The following is a 22,295-nucleotide window of genomic DNA, read 5'->3' as shown; positions in this document are numbered from 1 at the left end:
AGTACTTCGCGTGTGGTGCTGGGGGCGATGTCCTTGAAATGACATCTTTTTAAATGCCTGTCCAAAATCCCCTCAGATATTCCAGAAACAAAGGGTTTAATCCCAAAAATGAAGTCCAGGAAATAGCTGTCACTAATTCATTTTTCGTCACATGAAAGATAAATTAATTAAGCCTTAAAGTACCATGGAGTATTTTGGATGCCCCTGCAAGAGGAAAAAAAAAAAAAAAAAAAAAAAAGGATGACTTGCCAAACTGTTTCATCTGTGTTTGTTCCATGGGAAATAAGAAAAATTCCAAGTAAAAGTAATTTAGAGATTTTTGCTGGGGAATATATCCTTCATTCATGCGCAGTTCCCAAATTCCTGCCCCTTAGCTGAGCACTGTCTCCACAGCAAAGCCTTGGGCTGGTTGCTTCCCACAGCACTCCTAGCCCTCTGGAAGACGAGCACTTGATACTCCCAGGCAGTATTTTGGGCTGATCTGGCAGGTTTTTACACACGCACCACTCGCAGTGGGAGCGTTGCCTCTTGAGAACTGATTCATCTAAGTAAGGGCGCCAGGATTTGGCCCATAGTAAATTCTCTTTAGAGATGGTGCCAACGAAATCTCCCAGCCATGGGAATAGGACGCTTTTGGCAACTCAGTCCCTTGGCTGTCTCTGTCTGATGTTTCCTAGTGGTGACAGGCTAAAGGCGAGATCATTATGGGCTTCCTCACAGCGAACACAGCACAGCTATGTGGCACCCCAGGAGCTGCTGCCTGGTTAAAGGTGTAAGGACATTATTTTCTCTTTCTCATGAACAGCCCTAATCTGAAAAGCATCAAAATTTGCACAGTGCATGAAAATGCTGCGAAAGAGACTACTTGCTTGGTTAGGAATTGAATCGCAACCTCAGGAGAAAAAAGCTGAAAGTGTTTCCAAAAGAAGGATTTGTTTCACAGAATAGCTCTGTGGCCTTTGCACTGGAAGTGAGACACTCGGAGCTGACCCACTGTGGTGGGGATTTATGGTGGGTGCCTAGGTGCAGGCTACCCACAGCAGGACATTAAAAATGTGGGATTTTCTCCTTGGCTTTTGAAACTCCTGATGGTACTGCCAGCCAGGAAAACTGCAGTACTGGAAGAGCCACTCATATTTTCATTTAATACACCCTTTGGTGACTGCCATGTAGAAATCACTCCTCGATGTGGCTCGGTTATCCCTGCTCTGGGGGCATCGGATGCCCAGCCCCTGGCACTGCTTGGGCTGTGGCTGTATGCTCCCCTCTGCTCTGAGAAGGGCAGCCTGTGGGAAGGGACCTTTCTTCCTTGCTATGCCTCCCACCCACAAGCTGACTCAAGGTTTCCATGTATCAGGATGAAAGATTAATACGGTTTAAATCTCCTTCTGCTTCAATTAGGCAGGTGTCACAGTGTTGAAAATCAGATCGCATTCTCGTTGGGCAAAGGGTTTCAGCCAGAAGTACAGCATTTTAGAGGATTTTGGTACAGCCAAGACTTGTGTCTGCACTTAAATATGGTAGTTTATTATCATTTCAAAATTTGCTGCATGGCTAGAAACCACTTTATCTAAGGATTTAAAGTATGTGCATTTACAATATGTGTGCAGTCAGGGAATTACATAGCCACAGGTTTTTAAACACAAATGTATGCAGGCTCCTATTGATATGATAAACTATCAGTAACATGTGCTGCAAAGCTTCTTAAATCCTCATTGACACAACAGACCACTATTGTGTCAATAGTGTGCAGATTAATGGGGTATTGTCAGGCTATTTTAGGCCTTAACTTTCATTTATCCTAAAACTTGTTCTTCATTGTAACTCTTAACCTTTGGATTCTGCCAACACATTTCTTGTCACAAATATACTAATGGAATTAAAAGAAACCTGGCTTTTAAATGTTAATTACCCCTAGAATGATTGATTTGCAAAAGAAACACATCAGCAGAATCTGAAAGTACAGAGGCAGAGTAAAATGGAGCGAGTGTCAGCCCAAGAGCCAGGAATGCCTGAGGACCAGTCCCTGTGTCCCAGGTGGTAACTGGAACACTGACCCACCCTGTCTCATGGGTGGGGTGGAGGGTTATTCCTACTGTCCAAAGGACTTTTCACCCTCTAAGTGCTTTACAGACTTGAGCAACACTTGTTCAGGAATTTGAAAATATAAGCAAAGTATTAAAAATTTACATACTGGTAACAGAACCACTCTCTGTTAGAACAACATATTGAGTTTTTTATTCATTAAAATATGGATAATACTAAACTGTTTTTAAACCAGACAGTTCATTCTGCTTGAATGCCTCCACCGGGTTTATAACCAATGCTGAACTGATTTCAGCAAGTAGATGTGTTGATTGACATCACCACTTCAGCCACGTGGTGATTTGGTAAGAAGTGCCAGTGCACACAGTGCAGGACAGTTTGCAAGTTTGGGAGACTACCTTCAGATCATGGTAGCTCAGGAAAAGTTAGCTCAAATGGCACAACCTCAGGAAATACCAAGTACTGAGGGAAACGGAATTGATGGTTTACCCCTGGCTGAACCAGAGCTCCATCAGTGACTCAGCATGCAAAGGCATGGACACAATCGTTTCCGAATGAAATATCAAACTTATATTTTGAGGACATGTTCATTTAAGTTCTGTCATTTCCAATTAAAACAGCAAATGTCATTTATAGGGGGATGGTCAAGTCACAGCAGTGCCAAGAAGTGATGATGTTATATCCTAAGAGTCATTTTATTTTAGCTAAATATTTTCTTCCTCCCTCTCCTTTTTTTGCCAGTGCATACAGACATCTGTCTACTGCAAGGCATTGCATAGAGAAACTGCTAGGTAATTTAGTATGGATCGATACATAATTCCTGATGAAGTAGACATGCAGTTTTTATATTCACTGTCCTTAAATCTGAATTGCAAAGTGCGATGTTATGACTTACCTTGACTGTAATTAAGTTTGATAGTAAAAGCGAATAGAATTCATTTATTATGAGTGCATAAAATTAGTTGGACAATTTAAGGTGCTATTCAATGAGTAATGCTCCCATAGAAGGGGTAAACATTTGTCTGCCCAATAATAGTAGTTCGTATTAACAACCTAGAAAAGTTATTTTCATACAGCTCTGGTTTTATGCATCTTGTATTGTCAGTATCCTGGGAGCCATTGCACAGGGCAGGGCAGGCGTGTAGAACACCTGAATAAATGTAGGACAATTTCCAAGAAAAACAGGCTTTTTATCTCTGTTGATTGGTGAAGAATTCTCTCCTTTGGACTTTTAAGAACATAAAAGTAGAAAATAGGAAAATCAGGCTGTAATGCCTTACAGCTCATGTCCAGAACAGGGTTAAAGCCACACAAGCTGAAACAGATAGCTCATTATGGTGTCAGCCTGCACAGTGCAGAATTCCATGTTTCCTAATGCTCACCTCTGTTAGAGGGATGCCGACCATTCCTGGCTTTAGCACCTGTCTCCATGAACCCCTTCTGTAGGTATTGCCCTTCTTTAGCCACTCATTCTTCCCTGTTCCCCATGGTTCAGATCCCAAAAAGATGGGTCTTTAATCTGCCTGGAGTGAATGTAAATCATATCCCTGTTCAATCACCCTAAATCTTGTTGCCAGGGGGAATATTGGTGAAAATGCCAGTGTTTGGCTGGCAAAGCAATAAAGCTGAGCCAACCATTTTCCTTCTTGGAGTCCTGAGCTTGTAGCAGTATCAATGCAAGTCAGAAGTGAGATATTTCAGAACATGGTTGCTCATGATTTACACCAATTGGCTAAAAATAGCAAATTGCTAATATAACAAGCCTGTGCTGTGTTGATACAGACAAATAATTGTTTATAAGTCAAGTATTATTTAAAGAGGGGTAAGCTCAAGAAAAGATGTCATAAATTTATCCCTGTAAATAGTATCCAAGGTATCATGTGAGCATAGTTCTTTATAATGCTTAAAAGAGAGAAGATAATTTTCTCATATTTTCCAAATGATGGGAGACCCCTCTTTTCACCCTTGACAGCTGTCAGAAAATTATGTGAGGTGCTTTTAAGCAATTACCATTTTGTAAAATATAGGGAGGAGAGAAAACAATTCCAACATTTTTTCATAGCATCTTCTTGGGTGCTGTATTGAGAATTGTGTTTTAAGTATTTCTGACTGTCAAGAATTCACTTTACAATAGAATCATTTAGGTTAGAAAAGACCTTTAAGATCATTGAGTCCAACCATTAGCAACATCATCATTCCCTTTTTTATATTTTTCTAATCTACCTCTTTGTTTAGAGGCATGTGCAGAAATCTCAGGCTTTATGCCTGTCACTTGAAGGTGTAGAGATAATTTTTTTGCCAACACTGATGCTGGGCTCTGTACCCCAACTTGGCAACTTTGTCCTGTCTCTGTAAAGGATCAACATGTGCATGTGCTTTCATTCCTGTGATTTAGCTTTCTGGCTGGTGTAAGAAATGGGTCCTCAGTGTTATTCATGACCACCCACCATCATCTGACATCAGTTTGCCTTGAGAAGCCCACAGAACTATCTCTATATTGAATATTTAAGTGATAAATCTAATAGCTGCTCTCAGGCAAAGGTCTGGCTGAAATTCAATATGTTGGTTCTCCAATTCCCCCATCTATACTCTGGGGAGGCAGAGGAGAATGCCAGTAATGAATAAAAATAACTGGAAAACAAGTAATTGTTTTAAAGCTTTGTCAGTATACTGCACGGGTCAGCCAGCAGGGATCCTGCAGGATCCTGCACAGATGAACCTGCAACAGTGGAAAGCCAAAAATTCCTCCTCTGCTGAGCCTGTGGGGCTGGCAGAGAGAACCCCATGTCAGCAAAGACAGAAGAGGCATAGACACAACGTTTGCAATGTGCTGTCCTGTGTATTTTTACAACTCGAAATGTGCCTAGAGTGAAATCTGGATGAAATGTGCTTGGAGTGAAATCTGGATGACTGTATGTCAAAGCTAATAAAAGGGATTCAAGCAATAAACATAACTGGGCACAGTCCTGTAAAACTGGTCTTTCCTGCCTGTAAGCTCCCCATCAGGCTTAACTTTGAAAAACCAACTCTTTCAGGCCAGTGGTTCTGGCCATGGCACTTTCGAGCAAAGATCACTGCAATAGTAAAACATGATTCATTCTTGCTTCTTGTAAAAGAATCATCTTGTAAAATAATCCCAGTGAGGGACAGCTGTACAGGGCAGAGAGTTGGAAACACCAAAGCCAAGCTGAGGGCATTGCCATCGTGCCCTTTGGGTCCAGCTACAGAGCAGTAGGTGTTGCTCATTCCCCTCAGCACTTTAAATGTCTGCAGGAATGATTGAAAGCAAAAAACCTTCCGTTTTCTGTACAATTATTAGCTTTTCAGTTTGGTGTATTACAGCCCCCATCTTTTGATGGGGGAATTAATTCAAAACATCTAAGGTAATATCATCAAAACACTGTAATTAGATTTAATGGCACACTTCCAAGATTAATAGGTGAGTTTCCTCACAGCCTACAATTTTAATTTCCAAAATTTCATTTGTCATACTGCTACTCAGTAGAGATTCACCATCACAGTGTTTACCTACACTCTTCCTCACTAGTAGTAAAATGTGCTGCCTTTTCCAGGCAGAGACAGATGAAAAGATGTATTAGTAACAAATCTGTGTTCATGGCATATAATCACAGTATGACAAGACACTTAATGTTCTCTATTTATATATTATGTATAGCAACTTCTGTTACACAAAATCACTTTTCAGTCCCATTTTAGGGGATTACCTAATCCTGTAATTGATTCTGTGTGATGAGTCCCTGTTGTCCTGTGCAGACCCATTGACCTTCAGAACAGAAACAGGCCTGAAAACATTCCATTATTTCAGTGGTTTTTTATGTGTAAATTGCAAGATAATGTAGGATGAGAGCAGATGATTTTATCTGTCTATTTACTTCACTAGGCTCAGAATTCTAAGTGTTTTATGACTTGACCAAGAAGAAGAATTACTCCCTATCAGTAAGAATGAACAAAGACATGACTGATGTTTTCTTTAATGTAAATCAAATGTTCCCACAGATATGTAGCCAATCATACACATTCTCAAACAGCTCAGAGCTACAGTAAGGCTACTTTCTACTGTAACTGTCACGTCTCAGAACTTGGAAAGGGATGAAGCAATTGCTCACTGATTATAAATACCAGCAGATTAGTTTATCTATAGATCTGTATCATGTTACTCATTCCAGAGTCCATAAAATCCAACATGAATCAGCTTGACTTCATACACAAACACTCACATCCTACACAAAGGTGAGTCCACAGGTAGCAGCTGATGACATTTTATAGTCATGGAGGTTTTAGTATTACAGAAAACAACTGGACGTGTGCATGTGCAGACAGACACACACAGAGACACATAAACCTTGCTCCTTCACTGTCCCACCAAATATAACTCCACGGATTAAGGCCTTAAATAAGTCTCTAAGAATGTAATTTAGTATAGTCTGAATCCCCCTTGGGCAAGCCTGAGGTAGCTCCTTGGGCTGTCACAGCTAAGCAGCTGTCCAGCCTAACACTGACTCAGGAGCCAAAAACCTGCCTCATTTGGGTGACAGTGAAACAGTTGTAAAGGATCAGACAGACATTATCCGTGGATGATGTAGGGAGGGTGCTTAGAAAATAGTTAATACCAGTATTTCCTAAGAATAGAAAGGTAAACAAACTGCTTGCAAATTTGTATCTGAATGAATTCTGAAATAAAGCCTTACCACATAGCATTCCTATCCAGCAAGAGGGTAGACTCTTATCCTAGGTTAGAAGAAAGATGATCAAACTCTTTACTTTTACCTCTGTGACACACAATACGTCCATGGCCCACACACAATCAGTAATGACAGGAGCTGCTGCCTTGGGCATGTTACCTTGAGTTTCTGTTTAGTATGTGCCCCTTGACGTCTCAGTATCTGGCTTCAGCCTAGGATATTTTGTTCTTGAGACATAGGTGATTACCTTTTAATTAGTCTTTCAACACTTATGGCCTTATCTAACATTACTGTTTGTTTGAAAAAAAATGACTTCTAGCTTTGATGTACCTCAGTGTTCCTTCTCGTGTGCTGGCTGTGGGCTGCAAAATCCTTTCTGTTGAGTAGCTGTAAGAGGCATCCATGAAACGCTTCCTTTCCTCTGTTCTATGCTTTGCAAATTAGTGCAGAAGAAAAATTTCCACTTATGGAAGGGGAACACACACAATGACTATTATCTATACATTATATATTCTATCTCTATGTTCTCTATTCTACTATTCTCTTTAGTAGGAGGCAGAAGTGAGTACAGATTGTTTGATCCTTTGGAGTTATTGTTGCCCCTTTCCCCCATCAACATTTGAAATGTGCACCTGTCTGGAAGCCACTGTTTTCCTTAGGAGAATGCAAGATGACACATTTTCACCTTTGAGGTGACAGTAGGTGAAAATGTGATAGGTGGCCCATTTCAGCCCCAGATTGTCTCACTGATCACAGTATGCCAGCTGCTTGTATGACTGTGCATGTCAGCCCACTAATCTTAAGTGATGCAAAGCTCCACAGAGTCTGGGGAAATACCATTGTCTGTGACAACTCATGCAGGAAACAGTCATGCAAAGGAGCTGTCAGGAGAGGAGGTTTGGTCTAGGAGAGGGGGGGGTGTGGGGTCAAAAGTGTAGAAAGCACTTTGGATCCAAGGCAATATAAATTAGCCACGGCACCTATTCTATCCTACAAAATCTCCTATTTGCATCATATACTGGAAGAATTAACATCACAAAAACATACAACAAAGCAACAACCAGTAATAATCAAGTTATAACTAAATACCCTGGATGGTGCTTGACTTGGAAAAACAGGCTCAGGTAGGAATGCCAACGCTATTATCCAACATAGCTGGAAAAAAGAGTAAGCTGTGACATCTCCATTCTTGGCAAATCACAGAGACTGCTGCAGGCACTGTGTTCCCTCTGCTGCTTGGAGTGATGCAGTCGTAGCTGCTGTCACTGTTAGCTACAGATCTCTTCTCTTCTGTGTCTTTGTGGGGAAGAGGAGGGCATGAAAAGTGGTTCACTACTTGGGAAGCAGTGAAAGAAACAGTATTTGTGGTTCCAGTCAAAGTTTCCCAGCTCCTTTTATAGATTTGACTTTTTTTTTTTTTTTTTTTTTTAAATCAGTTGCATAACAGGGTGCCAGGATTTTAGCAGCGGTGTTATAGCAAATAAATTATTTTACAATAAAGTCTCTACTGTCCAATAGCCAAAGATAACTACAGGTTATTCTCAGCTTTCTTATCAAAAGCTGTTTCAGACTTGGATATTTTATCTGAGTACTTCAGATGCTGCCTGAATAACTTCCCACATTCAGAAGAGTCTTGGTGATTGTTTATTTTGTGCATGTGTACTTTGCATGCTGGCAGAGAATGCCTAGTTGGTAATTTCTCTCCCTGCCATTATTACCCATGTATGTGCACCAGGCCAAGAGCTCAGCACCGAACCAGAGAGGGATGGAAAGGTCTCCACCTGTCATGTAGCCAGACCATACAGAAACACTGTCCATATGTGGAGACCAGCTGCATAAGGCACAGGCTTAGGCTTCCTGCCACCTGGCCAGTCCCCTGCACTGCCCTGGGCCCGGAGTGCACTGCCAGGGGAAGAAGGGAGTGGAGTCAGGGGGACACAGGAAAGGGGGAGCAGGGAGAAAGCAGACTGTCCACTGCTCAGCCAGCTGACTGGGGGTTTGGAGGGCAGATCAGGGCCATGGTCAGCCTTGGACTCCCATCACATCACATTGCCAGGACTCAAGCTCAGATGAGCTTTGGACACATCAGAAGAGGCCATGACTTCTTACTACAGACCCAAGCGAGGAGCTCTCTGCAAGGTGGATCATCTATCAGTCCTGCCTATCAGTAGTGTCATGGCACTGATGTCAGGCTGACAATTTAGATTTAAAATCCTTCCTAGAAGGATCAGGGTAGCACGTGTGCATGTGCTCCTGGGGTTGCTGGCCATCTGGGCTGCTCTTAAAGCCACGTGGTTTTACACCCTGCCCACGTTTCAGGGTCCTATATCCAGAATGGCACTTGGGAGAACTGCATACCTTAACTTGCTCTCTGATCTACACCCCTTCATGAACTTTCAACAGTGACTAAGTCTGTGTTTTCCCTAGGATCTTCAAAAACCTTTCAAACAGACCCGATGACAGAAAGCCTGTTGATTTTTTGTTGGGACTGAGTGAAGATCCCTCTTTTCTCTCAGGTGCCAAAAGAAAAAAAAGTGAACTATACTTTTCAAATGTCATCCTGGGGAGCCAACCCTCAAATTCTTCCTCACATAAAAATTGTCCTGGCAGGATTACCATATAATATCCATTGCAGCAGTGGAAAATATCAAAGGATCATGGCTTAAAATTAAACAAAGCAGCACCCTTTCTTGTCTCAAAAGCAATACACTCTTCCTCTTCCTCTTTTTCCCTTCTCACCTGCAAATTGCCATGCAGTTTGGTAAAGTGAGATTAAGTATCCACAATAAACACTCCCATGTAAGGCCAGAAAGAGCAAATGGAAGCAATCGCTTTACTTTTTAGCCCAAACCTTCTGTTGCTGTAGCAAATGAGATTTTTTTTTTTTTTTTTTTTTTAGCTGACTAGCAGAAACTGATTTAGGCCCTTTGCACTTGCTGCCAGCAAGTGTTCCCACTCCAAAAATAGCCTATTGAAGAAAGAAGTGTCAGTTGCTGTCTTCAACAGGCCGCTTTCTAAACCCATTGTTAGAAGACACCTACTTCAAATGAAACCTGGCATGTCACCGTGCTGTGGGCAAAGTGCCATTCCAGCAGATGGGCAGGGGTAGGCAGTGCCAGCAATCCAGTCTGTATATCAACCTCGAGTAACAAGGTTGTATTCCCATCTGAGGATGTCAAAGCCTGGAGCTGTGCTCTACCTTAACCTGTGTCCTTACATACCTTGCTGCTCACACACATCTACACGGGATTTGAAAGGATTCTATTTGATTTGCAGCCCGTCCTGATCTGTTCCACTGGCACCAGGTTTAAGTTTGGGACGGGTGAGCCTGGCCTGCCATGCTCTGCAATGAAGGTGTGGGCAGGACCACATGAGCAGTGCTTGGCTTTCACTGCCTTTCACCCCACTGTGGGATTTAGTAGCAAATATGTGGGAAAACACCTCAGGGTGCTGCAGTCAAGGCAAAAGCTTCCAGAAACACCTCAACAGCTGTGGAACAGTGAGAAACCACAATGCAGGTACCTCTGAGTGGAGCTGCAGGAGTCCAGCAGAGGTTAATTTCAGTGCTCAAATCCCCCTACATTTAGAGTAAACACGTGCCCAAGTGTCAGGTGGTAAGAGCAGTCCTGCAGTCTCAGTCTGTTCTAGTGTCAGAAATGCCCGCACTCTCAAGTGCCTCACAAGAGCATCAGGCCTCGATGAACTGGATTCATATGCAACAGCCTCGTGAGACTAATATGACAAGGAAGTCTCTACCTTTTAATGTGTCTTGTACAAAAAAAGCCTCGTCTTTCCAGTGAAATGCCAGCCCATGTGTGGAGACTTAATCTAGGTTCTTCTGTAGCACCTGTTTGTGTTATATGTCTTACAGAATCTCAAATTAATTCATGTAAACTCTATCTGCATCTTTTCAAAATTTCATCTTATATGTCCCATGAAACTATTAGTTTAGCTATCACTAGGTATTAAAATTTAAAAGGGTCACTAAATGCATACTGCTAGAAGGGAACAACATTAGTTACACATTACCAGAACAAAACTAAATTAAGAAACAGCTCATTTCCTTTGTACCATCAATATTTTACTCAGCCATAGCCTGGATGCTTGTACTCACAAAAAGGAATTAATCATTCATGTGCTAATGTACCTCCATTTTTTAAAATCATCACTTAAGTAATCATTTTTGTGTGTGTTCAGATGTGTGATGCCTGCTTATGAAAGTGCAGGAAAAATCAATACAAATTAAGTAAAATTTAAAAGGTGGATATCAGTGAAACGGATGCAAAAGAGTCCTCCATGCAGTAAAATTGTAATCAAATTGCTGTAAAATTCTGTTAATGAGTCATAATTTGAAAAAGATACCAGTCTAATGCTAAACTTATTTATATGCCATGCTACCCTCTTTATTTTGGTGCAAGCATACACAATGCAGTTCATCACAGATTTTGTCTTAAAACATGCATAAAACTGAAACAACAAAATCTTTATTGCCATTTAATTGGGTACTGCCATTTCCCCAGAGTTTATTTACCGAGAATCACAGTGTTCACATCGTAACATCATCTGTGTCGGCACATCTGGGAGGTTCCCAAAACCCTTCTCAAAGTGAGGTGCAGGAAGTCTCAGGGGAAGGCTCCCACCTGGGGCAGGCACAGGGATCCCTGCCTGGCGCTCCCTGTTGCACCCCAAATGTTGGATATGAGGCAAAATGTGGGAATATGGCTCAGCAAAACCAAAACTCTCCTCTCCTGCAAAGCGTCACACAGCCTGCAACATCTACCCAGTACAGATCACAACAATCTGAGTTTCATTTCCCCAGCTGCCTGAAAAGGACTAACTGTATCTCCTGGGCTGGATTTGCTGCTGCCTTGGGCTTGTCATTTACACCCATGGAAAGTGCTCCAAATCAAGAGCCCTGCTTTGCTCAGATATAAATTACAGCCACTTTACTCAGCCATAAATGTCTGTCTAAGGTTAAAAGTGGCAAAGAACAGCAGTTAGTGGTGGCTGCATAAAAAAAGAGTTAAGATGGTCCTACCAGATTGGAGCCCACAGTCCCATGGAAATTAAATCAATTTTTGCTAAAGGTGTGGTTGCTTCTTTTGGACTACCCACATCAGTGAAAGAATATGGCAAAGCTGTTAGGTCCCTGCAAGAACAATGAATTTCACAGAAGAGCAGCACAGTACTTGAAATAGAATTTGGTGTAGCAGTACTGTAGATGTTTTCTTCTATTGCTTCTGTAATTTTATGGTGATGAATTTTGATGACACTTTTAAGAATCTCTGTGTTTATGAGGCAATAGCACAACCTGCAAAGTAAATTCCAAGGCCAAGTTGTCTATTAATATATGGTATGGCTTCTTGTGAATGACTAGAGATGAGCTGAACAATGCTTAGGAAAAAGCAAGAGAATGCGTACCTTGACTTCAAGATGAGAAAACTTCTGTTCCTTTTTCGGCTAAGACCTGACATTCTGTCTGTGAAATGGAGAAAATGATCCAGCAAGTGATACTTCTATTTTGCAGAAACTTCTGAGAATCCAGGTAGTGGGTTCCCACTCATCTCTTCACCAAAAGCCATGCATTTGGGTATTCAATTTTGAATAAATGACTATTTCCTTTCTCCTTTTTCTCTTTCCCTTCTTACTAGATCCAAATCTTTTCCAGCTGAAACTTTTGTGATAACCACTGTGTCCCTCTGAACTGTTTCTCCCTCACCAAGGCATCATACTTACAGCCATCTCATCTGCAAATGTCAGTGAGTACATGGCAGAAAAAAAGCACGACAGTATGATTAGCTTTCTGATGGTGGATAACAGGAGCAGCACGAACTGACCATGATTTGGAGGTGTATCATGAATGGCTATATTTTACACTGCAAGGAACTGAGAATTTAACTTTCAGGGAAGTACCTGGTGAAGCTGGGTTTGGCCACTGCTTAGGAGCTCCCTGAGAAGCCAGCAGGAGCCCAGTACACGCTGCATAGGCACCAAACCAAGCACACAATTTACATCCCCTGGCACTGCAAAGCAACCTGTCACTACAGTCCAGTACACAGATAGGAGTCCATAACCTTGGATAATTGGATTGGCTCCGTTTATTTAAGTTTAACCCAATTAAAGGAAAATGCATCATGAGCAGTGTATGAGGCAAAAAAGAGTTGCCAGATGAAGCATCCACCAGGTCTGAAAGCCACTGCCAGTTAAATGTTCAGCACAAGCACTTTTGCAATTACACAAACAGTTAAATAAATATGGATTTAAAATTTCTAATTTTTATCAAATTCAGCTGTTGACAAAACCTCAGCCAGAGGAAAGAAGGGGAATGAGAGGGCAGTGAGCTTCTCAACCTCAAGGTGTGCCACCTGGATGGGAAGGGCCCTTTCCTAAAGGACATATATTGGATTATACTGGAGGTTACACAGATTCTTTGCATGAGCTGTCTGCATGGAGCAGACCTGACTGCTTGAGACTGAAGTTGCTAATAAGAATGTGAAGTTTGACCTATAATTTATTTTTATGAATGTCTAATGGACTAAGTGGGTTTTTTTCCAAGTTCAGAAGCTGCAGGTGGGCTGGGGATCATGTGACTGAGATTCAGCTCTGGACCTCCACCACTCCCTGTGCAGAAGAGAGTCCCTGCAGAGAAACCGGAGTGGAAGTCTGCACAGGTGTAGAGAATTGCCCCAAGTCTATGTGTGTGCCTCCACTATCTCAAAACATACACATGTGCCTTTTCTTGCCTTTGCTTAAATTTAGCAAAGTGTCCTGAAATGCACTTCATATGATGTGAAAGATAAAAATGTCTCTGTCTTACTTGTACCAGTTTATTGCTAATGTGGGCAGGTGATTCATCAATGGATGAAATGAGATTTTCAAGTTGTTTTAAAATGATAAGGTAGTTTTCAGAGCTTATGTAGTTTGTTACTAGATACACGATTTATTAATGTATTTGTCAAATAATGTATTTGACAAGTTTTAAAAACATTTCTGGCTAATTGCTTTTATAACTCATCAATCTTAAAGGGGAATAGCAAGATAAGATTGTATTTTACAATCCATATTTTTCTAGTCTCTCCCTTATCACAGCCCAGTGAAAGGGATGGAAATGTAAACACCGGGTACATGTTTCCCCATGATTTTTCTTTGGTTTACTGTTGATTTTCTTTGTTCAGGATAGATTCAACCTTGCAAGTTAAGACAGACAAGGAGATTGGCCAGTTTCAAATTTCATAATTGATTGGTGTAACTGTTATTGCTTTCAGCACCATGGCACTTTTTAACACCACTTTGAATTTTTTGGTTTGATTTCACTCTTAACCATACCTGAATTTCCATCTATTCTTTACTGGGTCCTATTCAGAAATATAATTTTCAGGATTGCATTTGTCTGTTAAAGACCTGACTGAAAGATGGATTCAGGGCTCAGACACACGCTCACTTAACAAAGCAGATGCAGCCCTTTCCTCAAGCTGTTTGTTACCACCAACTTGTCAGACACTGTATCCCACCAAGGAGTGGATGGAGCAGGGTGTGTGAGCCTTTGGTAGCTGCTTCAGTGGGAAGTCCTGTGGCTTAGCTGAATTCCCGGGACATGTTCCCTTCCATCTGCAGATGGCTAAGTCTTGAACCTGCACTCAAGGACCACTGACACAGACCCAGCAGTTTTCCTTATTGAGACCAGAGCTTCCAGTCTTGTGATGAGATCAGCCAGAAGACTTCCCAGAATGTGCTGGGCAGCACTGAGGTTCTGCTGGGGCAGAGGAGTCTGCCAGCACCAGGGCAGGCCCAGGTGCTCAGGCTGAGCACACACATCCCTTCCCACATGCTGATGCTCATTTCCAGGCCCAGCTGCTTTTTACTGCCCCTCTGCCAAGCAATTGCTCCCCATAACTGCTGGCAGAACACAGCACGTGCCTCTTCCCTTGTGCTCTCTGGGCAAAATCCAGCAGGCAGCTTAACCACCTGCTAAACTATTTAAACCTAATGTAGTTTAAAAGCCATAAGAGCCTAGCAGGAAAACAGGGAGAAGTCTTGGAGATCATTCTGCTGAATAAATGTGGGGAAATTTCTGACATTCAATTGCTAGCTGGGAAAAAAGTAAAGCAGTGATGCCTTAACTGCAATGGGGGTTTGTTAACTGACACTGTGGGTTCACAACCGCTTCTCTGAGACTCCTGGGCAAGGGAAGGAAGAGAGATATGGGTTACACTCAGATGTAAATCTCTGCAACATCAGCATGTACACACCCTTCACAAACCTGCTCATGCAGCTTGTCTATAGGCCTACAAGGAGTTGCTGATTCAGGGTTTTCTTAATAACAAAAACATATTTTTTGGAATTTGAGTTTTAGAACACGATGCAGCCTGCTAAACTCTCTTTTATTAAAAAATATACTAGAACAACATAGAAAGCATAGCACCAGCCAGTGCTGGGAAGGCAGACTACTGTATTGAGAGCAAGAGCATATACATTGAATAAACTTCATTTCTGAGATGTGCCATACTCAGACCTAGCCCTGCAAACACACTCCCACTAGGTTTACTGGCATGGGACAAAGACACTGCCTGATCCAGTCCCTACAGACAAGGTCCTTCCATCTGCAAGAGCTGTATTCCTACCACTCCTTAGTATTTCTCAGTATTATTCAACAGTCAGCTTCATTTGATTAGTGACTTAGTATGTTTTTGTGCTTTTATATACATTTTAAAGTTACCTTTGTCTTTAGCTGTTGTATTGTCATCCAAGAAGCTCAGAAACACCAGCTACAGCAGGAAGGGTGAACAGAGGCACTTCAGGAACTAAAGAGAGTGGGGCAATCTGCATATTCAGAGCAGGAGCTGCACACATAAACTGAGCCACCACCACCAATGGGCAAGCTGATTACTGTTTATTTGAGGGGAGAGAAATGAGTTCTCACTGGCTGAGACACTTTTGTTATTGTGAAATGCATATTTGGCTACAGCAAATGGCTTCAAATCAGAAAAGTGACATTTTTGTGCTGGCTGTTTATAAACAGGATGTAGTTAGTGTAAGGCACCCACAGCTGCAGTAACTGCAGATTTTCAAGGCCAGACTCAAATGTATCATACTTTATCATTATTTTTCTCATATTTGCTATACTCAAGGCCTTACAGTTTTATAGGAAGCCAAGAAAATAACTTGTCTGGTTGGTTGGCACTTAATATTATATGGCAGTTCATTGTTTTCAAGTGAGTTGGTATTTTTGCCTGAAACTTTAATCACAGCATCACAGGCCCAGCCCTGTTTTTGGTAGTCAATGTCAGTGTCATAAGCTTTAGTAAGTGCACAACTGAACTCAATAAAACTGAAACCCTTCAGTATTAAGAGTGAGTTTAGCTGAGATGAGAGTCAGAAACTCAAAGCCTGTTGCTGACTGCCTGATCCCAATGGTGCGGCAGGTGGAAATGGGCAAGGAGAGGGGTAGCAATAAGGTGATGGGGCAGCATCACAGGTAGAGCTTCCTGGAAAGACATATGCAGCTTCAATCCAGATGTCCTCCTAACACTCATGAGAAAGTTGGTGGGAGTGGTTTGAGTAAACTACCTTTTTTTTTTTTTTTTTTTCTTAATCTCTTGCATCAATGTGTAACACTAATTCTTGTTTCTTACAAGAAAAAAATTGTGGATACCAGTGGCTTTCCAGGGGGTAAAAAACCCAAAGATGTGGGATTACAGTACTGAGACCTGTAAGCAGTTGCTAGAAGCTGTTCTCCAAACTGGTATACACAGAGTTTGCTTCTGACTCCAGTAGTAACTGAAGCAACTTATCTTCCACCAGAAAAACACATTTCTTTCCAACAGAAAACTGCAATGAGTGTTCTGTGGTCTTCATCATTCTCCAACTTCCCCTCTGTGGACAACATTGAAAAGGGCAGCTTTTCTCAGTTGTTTTGATTCCTTTTTCTTCCCCGTAGCTGTCAGTGACAGTACTAATAAGTTTTGAAACAAAAGGACAATTTGTTACTTTAGAATTAGCACCATGACTGCTCTTTATATGGAAATAAGGTTATTCTGCTCTAATGAAATTGCTGAGCTGAATGCACAGTTTGAAGTTCATGACCCATTGAAATGATGATTTATGGAACTTTCTTGCAAATTACCTGGGTTAACATCATATGTAATGTATTTCTATCACCAGACCTTTGGAAAGAGTTTTCTTTTGAAAAATTCTTCTTGTTTGTTGGGAATACTTTATTTCCCTCAATACTATCCCACAGGGGGGTTTAGATTTTACAGTGCACTAGAAACCTCTGAAGTTTCTGCTTTCACATAAATGCTTGGCAGTGTCCAGGCTCAGTCCACTTGCATGGATGCTACAGTGGAAAGCCTTTTTTTCTGTACTATCACCGATTTACATTTGGTCTCAGCTTTGGAAAGACAGGTCATGTTGTTAAGATCTGCACTGAGATCACTGACACAGAAAGAGGTAAGAAAAAATACCTGCAAGAGTTACCACAACAATTCCCCTTGTCTGCTAGTCTGTGCCCAACGTTAAGCCCATTACATGAAAAGACAAGGAACATCAACGTGGGATCAAAGAATTAGGGGGAGATCATGGTGCATCAAGAAGCATTTTATTTTGGAGGATTATGCCATGAAACGCAAAAATAAATATATGGAACAAAAAATGCTGGGGAATGAGAACAGTGTGGTGTGGAATTCCCTCTTTGTCATTTCCACTGAATCTCATTCATTGAAAGTGCTCAATATATGGCAAATATTTGAGAGACCAGTGCCAGAGCAGTATTTTGTATATTCTGTAGATGAAAGTGTACTGGGAATCTGGTCAGCAGTGTAATTGTTTATATTCATTATAAACAATCTGTGTTATTTGGCAACAAAACCTGCCTTTCTGAGTTGACTCTCATTGCTGCTGAGATAGTTCTATCAGCTGGTTGTAATTTTACTTTGGGGGCATGCAAAATACGCTGTATTTCTTCCAAATTATCTGTGGGAAAAGCATGAACAATACACTGAAGACCCCTCAGTCTTGTGGGACCTGTCTTGGCCCTTTTTCAGTAGTTTTTAAGGGCCATAAGAGGATACAGAATAGATTTAGTTTGTATGTGTCTTGTACCACTGTTACATACATCTGCATCTTTCCTGGCTTTAATGCCCAACTAGTCTCATCTTGAACAAAAATAGCTGATAAAAGAATGAAGAAAATTGCTACTGAAGGTAGAATGGGACATGGAATGGGGTGAAAAGATCTTACTGTGAAAAGGTAACTCCCTTCTTGGCTTCAAAGATGAAGCAAATACTATAGAAGCCATTTCCTGAGCTTTCCACACAAGGCTGAGTTCTTAACAAGTGTGTAAATGTGGTTTCCACAAGATGGAACCTTGTGTTTGTCTAAGCTACCCTGCACCTGAAGAACCTCCTTGTACCTCATATAAATATGTTCTAGTGCAAGGGGAGCATAAACATCAGGTATTTGGGAGAGAGATTCCTGATTATTCTCTTCTATATGAGGAGAAACTACATCTTTTCTCATTTTTTTTTCTCCTAGAAGAGTAGAGAGAGGGCCTGACAATGAGTTACCCAGTAAGTTCACGGTTAGAATCTTTCAGCTCATGGTCTCAAATTATCCTCAGGATGGGTTAAAGCAAGGACTCAAAACATGAACTTTTACATCCCACATACACCTGTTCTAACTACTAAGAGCTGGTCACTTGAAAGGAGATTTTTCTGTCACTCTTGAGCTGCTCCAATTTGTAGGAATAATTAAATATTATTCAGTTTAATGAAAGATGGATTGTATAATCCAGCAAGTTTGAGCATTTGCCTTTGGTATCGATGATGCAGCTTTGAGTCTCTGCTCCAGTGACTCATCAGAGCGAACAGGCACAGCTGAATTGCTGGATGGGGATTGCTTTTGCTTGATTGACGTTTTTCTAGGAAAAAAAGAAACCCTAAACCAAACTGTTGAAAGAGGGCTGATGTGCTCTGAATGAGCCCAACCACATCCCTGCTGCTTCTCTGGCCACAGACCTGATCATATTCATGCAAAAATATTACGAGAGCATGTCCCAGCCATGTGTTTTTGAAGAGCATTTCACCAGCACGAACAGTTTTAGCTCCTCTCCCATGCTGGCAGCCTCCACTGTGGGGGAATGTGTTTGTGCTCACACCTGTGCCTAGAGATCACAACTGCACAAGAACATGAAAGGATTTTTCGATGTACATTAGGTGCTTTAAAAAAATTCCTATAATCTTCTGTTTTCAAGTCTTTCTCCCCTTGTCTGTTTTTGCTAAGCCTGTGCTTGTCATGCCTGTAGGCTTCAAACTGAGGAAGACTTTTATTCTGAAAGCAGCTGTTTCTACTACCGGAGTGCCTTCAGTTTGGCTATGATCTTCCTCCAGGAAGGTGAGGCTCTGCTCTCAGCTTACACCCAGGCTATCCCAGCTCCACTGAGTTGACCCAAGGACAGAATTTAGCTCTATGGGCTAGAGGCTGAGCTTTTGCTCTCCTTTAGCAAGTCTGACTCTCTTGTCTTGACATCCCTTCTGCTTTTGAAATGTGCAGCAGGAGCTTCTCTAAATTTTAATCGGGCAATTTCATTTGTTCAGTGCTTAAAGAGCAGGGTTTATTTACCGAGGATTTAAATTTCTCCAAAGTAGAGAGAAACTAAATAGCGCTGCTCTTTAAACATGTCTCCACATTTAGAAAGCATTGGGTTACACTTTCCATTTGAAGCTTTTCTTCACAAAAAATAATTCAGACACCCCTCCTGAGACTTTCCCAGCTCTGCCCCCCCCGTAACCCAATCCGCCCCCGTCAGGGAGCACAGCCTGCTGCTTGCCAGGTGTGCAGGCAAGTTTGTCACATAAAAGACTTCAGGCATAACTGCTGGCAACATGAGCTCTGAAAAGGCATTCAAAGAGGGCTTTATATATACTTAAGTGTAAGAGATGTGCTATTTTGCTAAGGGGATTCAGTATCTATATTTTACTGTAAATGCACCTTTTTCTCTATAAGCTATGAATGAGAAATTAATTTTATTGACTTTATGGATGGCTTTGGGTTGGAGATAGATCTCTTCCCACAGGCATCCTTTGACATGTTGCCTTTACCTGACAGCTATCAGAACTAGTAGGGGACAACCACCACTTGTATTTGAATGAATTCTCTTGTTATTATAGTGTCAGGCACTCAGCATTGTCTGACCCCGCAATCTAGAGGCCCTGAGTGTCTGCAGTCCTGGGGAATACTTCTGGAAAATAGTGATAACTAAGATAATAATAATTCTCAGCACTCCTGTAAAGCTTTTAATCCACTGATCTCAACAGTGATGGCACTTACTACTAGAGGAAAGTTAAATTTGTGGCATGAGGGATCCTATCATTTGAAGAAGGAAGCCTACAAAACAACGTGCACTGGGTTGTTAGAAAGGACAATGGCCAATTGTTTTGGGTAACGCTGATCTCACTGCACTTAATGGCAAAATGACTTCAGTGGAGCCATAAACACAAAAAAGTGTTGGGAAAAATATTGTCATGGTCTCTATATTCAAAATATGCCCTTTGTAACAAAGCACTGCAAACTGTAAGGCAGTTGTTTGCTATTTGATGCTTATTTTGTATGTCAGACTAATTATTTTTGACTGTTTGGCTTCTTTGTCTGTCTAATTTCTTTCAAATTTGAATATGCAGAGATACAACTTTGTAAAGAAGGTGTAATATTGTAAAAGTACTTTGAAAATATTGACATTATGTCAAATTGATTTACTTGTACATCAGATTTTTTGTTTACATTTCACAGAAATTCAAGAAATGTCACTTTTTTGGCACCAGCATTCATGGTAAATAGCCTTCAAAGTGTCATTGACGAGATTTTGATGAAGAAAAATTTTACATTTGCATGTGTACACGCTGGTATTTGCTCTAGTGAAGTAGGCAAACACATCCAAGTAGGAGGGAGACAGCTAATCATGTACCTTTCTGACAAACTAGCTAATCAATGCTATATGACTAGCAAGTACCTTATAGCCTCACAGAGAAATTACAATCAATCCAGACTGTTAAAAATTGGGGAAAAAAAATCCTTTTTTAAAAAGTAAGTTTGCATAGCAAACACTTCTTAAGCAGCTGTGATTTGTTTATGGATTTTCTACAAACAGAAGGAAAAACTAGATTTCCTTGATAAATGACTTATTGTTAATTATTCAATGAGTGCCAATCTCCCACCTACTTTAATGAACTCTAACATAGTGAATCTTAACACCCAATATAATGAAAGTAAATTTTCACCCATAATGCAGTGTGAATGGCACAATTGCTTTATTCTTTTATTCACAAAGTGTCAGTCATTCATTTCAGCTCTGCATCATTCAATAGAACTAAGATGTGCAGTGAATGTGATTCCAGTCATGTCATCCTGTTAGTGCAAAGTGATTCTCAATAGCACTTGACAGCACACTGCTGGATTGGCTCAGTGCATTAAAACAAACCAAATTATTCTGGTTTTATGTACATATCGCTACTTGTTGACATACTAGTAAATTGTTTTAATAGCCTGTACTTATGAAGGTGTATATCTTTGTAGTTAAATTCCAATACATTGTAAAGTATACTTTACACAGAAAATATTACTCTCTCAGGAAACTGTAAGCACAAAGTTTAGACTCAAAAAATACAGTGATGCTAACTGCTTTATCTGCTCTTTGAGCAGCCATCACGAGCTAAATGTGTGTGACTGAATCAGGAGCGAGTGGCCTGAGACGCAGCTTTGGAGCAAGGGGAGTGTAACGTGCTGCCAGTTACAGCCCAATTAAATGGTGTTCTGCTTAGATATTTGTGGCCAGAACTGCAGCCTTGATGAAAACCAAACCAATATGGTTTTTACACAATCTTCAAAAATAACTTCCTTTAAGCAGTCTTTAGACCAGATTTGTATCTTACGCCAAACAAAGGAGATGATGAATACTTCCCTCAGTTAATACCACCTTCATGTGAAAGGTGTGCACTGGCCTAGCAAAGCAATAAATAAATCCACAGAGATGAATACTGACACTCTTTACTTCTTTTTTCCTGCCTCTGCTTTCAGCTCCGTGCTGCCATGCCAACTCAGAGCTACAGAAAATATTATGTGTCCTGTTTAGGGAGATTGACCAATTTCCTCTACTTCGTAGTGGTCCTTAAGGAGGAAGTAATTCATCTCACTAACCTTTATGGACTTCAGTGCACAGATGACTTGCTGATGTTTTTAATTGGTTCAATGGTACGAGTTTGATGTGGTTTGCTGCACTTGCTGCTTTTGTTATGAAATATCAAAACACCCAGGAAGTCTTGTTCTGATGCACATCTGACCTCTCATCTACCCACACAGCTGTTACTAGCTTGTGGTTTTCAAAATTTGATCAGAGGTTCCTTTCAGTTACGAAATGAATTAAGATTCATTCATTGAGTCCAGATACTGAGGGGCAAGACATGTTGCTGATTCCAGACAGAAACTTTGGCACTCGTGTGTCCCTCTGAGGTACCTATTCTTTGCTTGATTGTGTTCATATCCACCTCTCTGTAG

At 41.1% G+C, this 22,295-nt stretch overlaps 1 protein-coding gene across 1 annotated transcript in view; it reads right to left on the bottom strand.

Moving 5' to 3' along the window:
- SEMA6D (semaphorin 6D) overlaps positions 1-22,295 on the bottom strand; it is a 129,048-nt gene that overhangs the window by 29,832 nt on the left and 76,921 nt on the right. The gene's annotated exons all lie outside the window — the stretch shown is intronic.

Source organism: Chamaea fasciata, unplaced genomic scaffold (assembly GCF_029207755.1).
Source record: "Chamaea fasciata isolate MVZ Bird 193981 ecotype frontalis unplaced genomic scaffold, bChaFas1.0.hap1 SCAF_14, whole genome shotgun sequence".
Taxonomy (NCBI): Eukaryota; Metazoa; Chordata; class Aves; order Passeriformes; family Sylviidae; genus Chamaea; species Chamaea fasciata.
The sequence above is the reverse complement of the archived record's forward strand: the minus strand, read 5'-3'. Positions and strand labels throughout refer to the sequence as shown.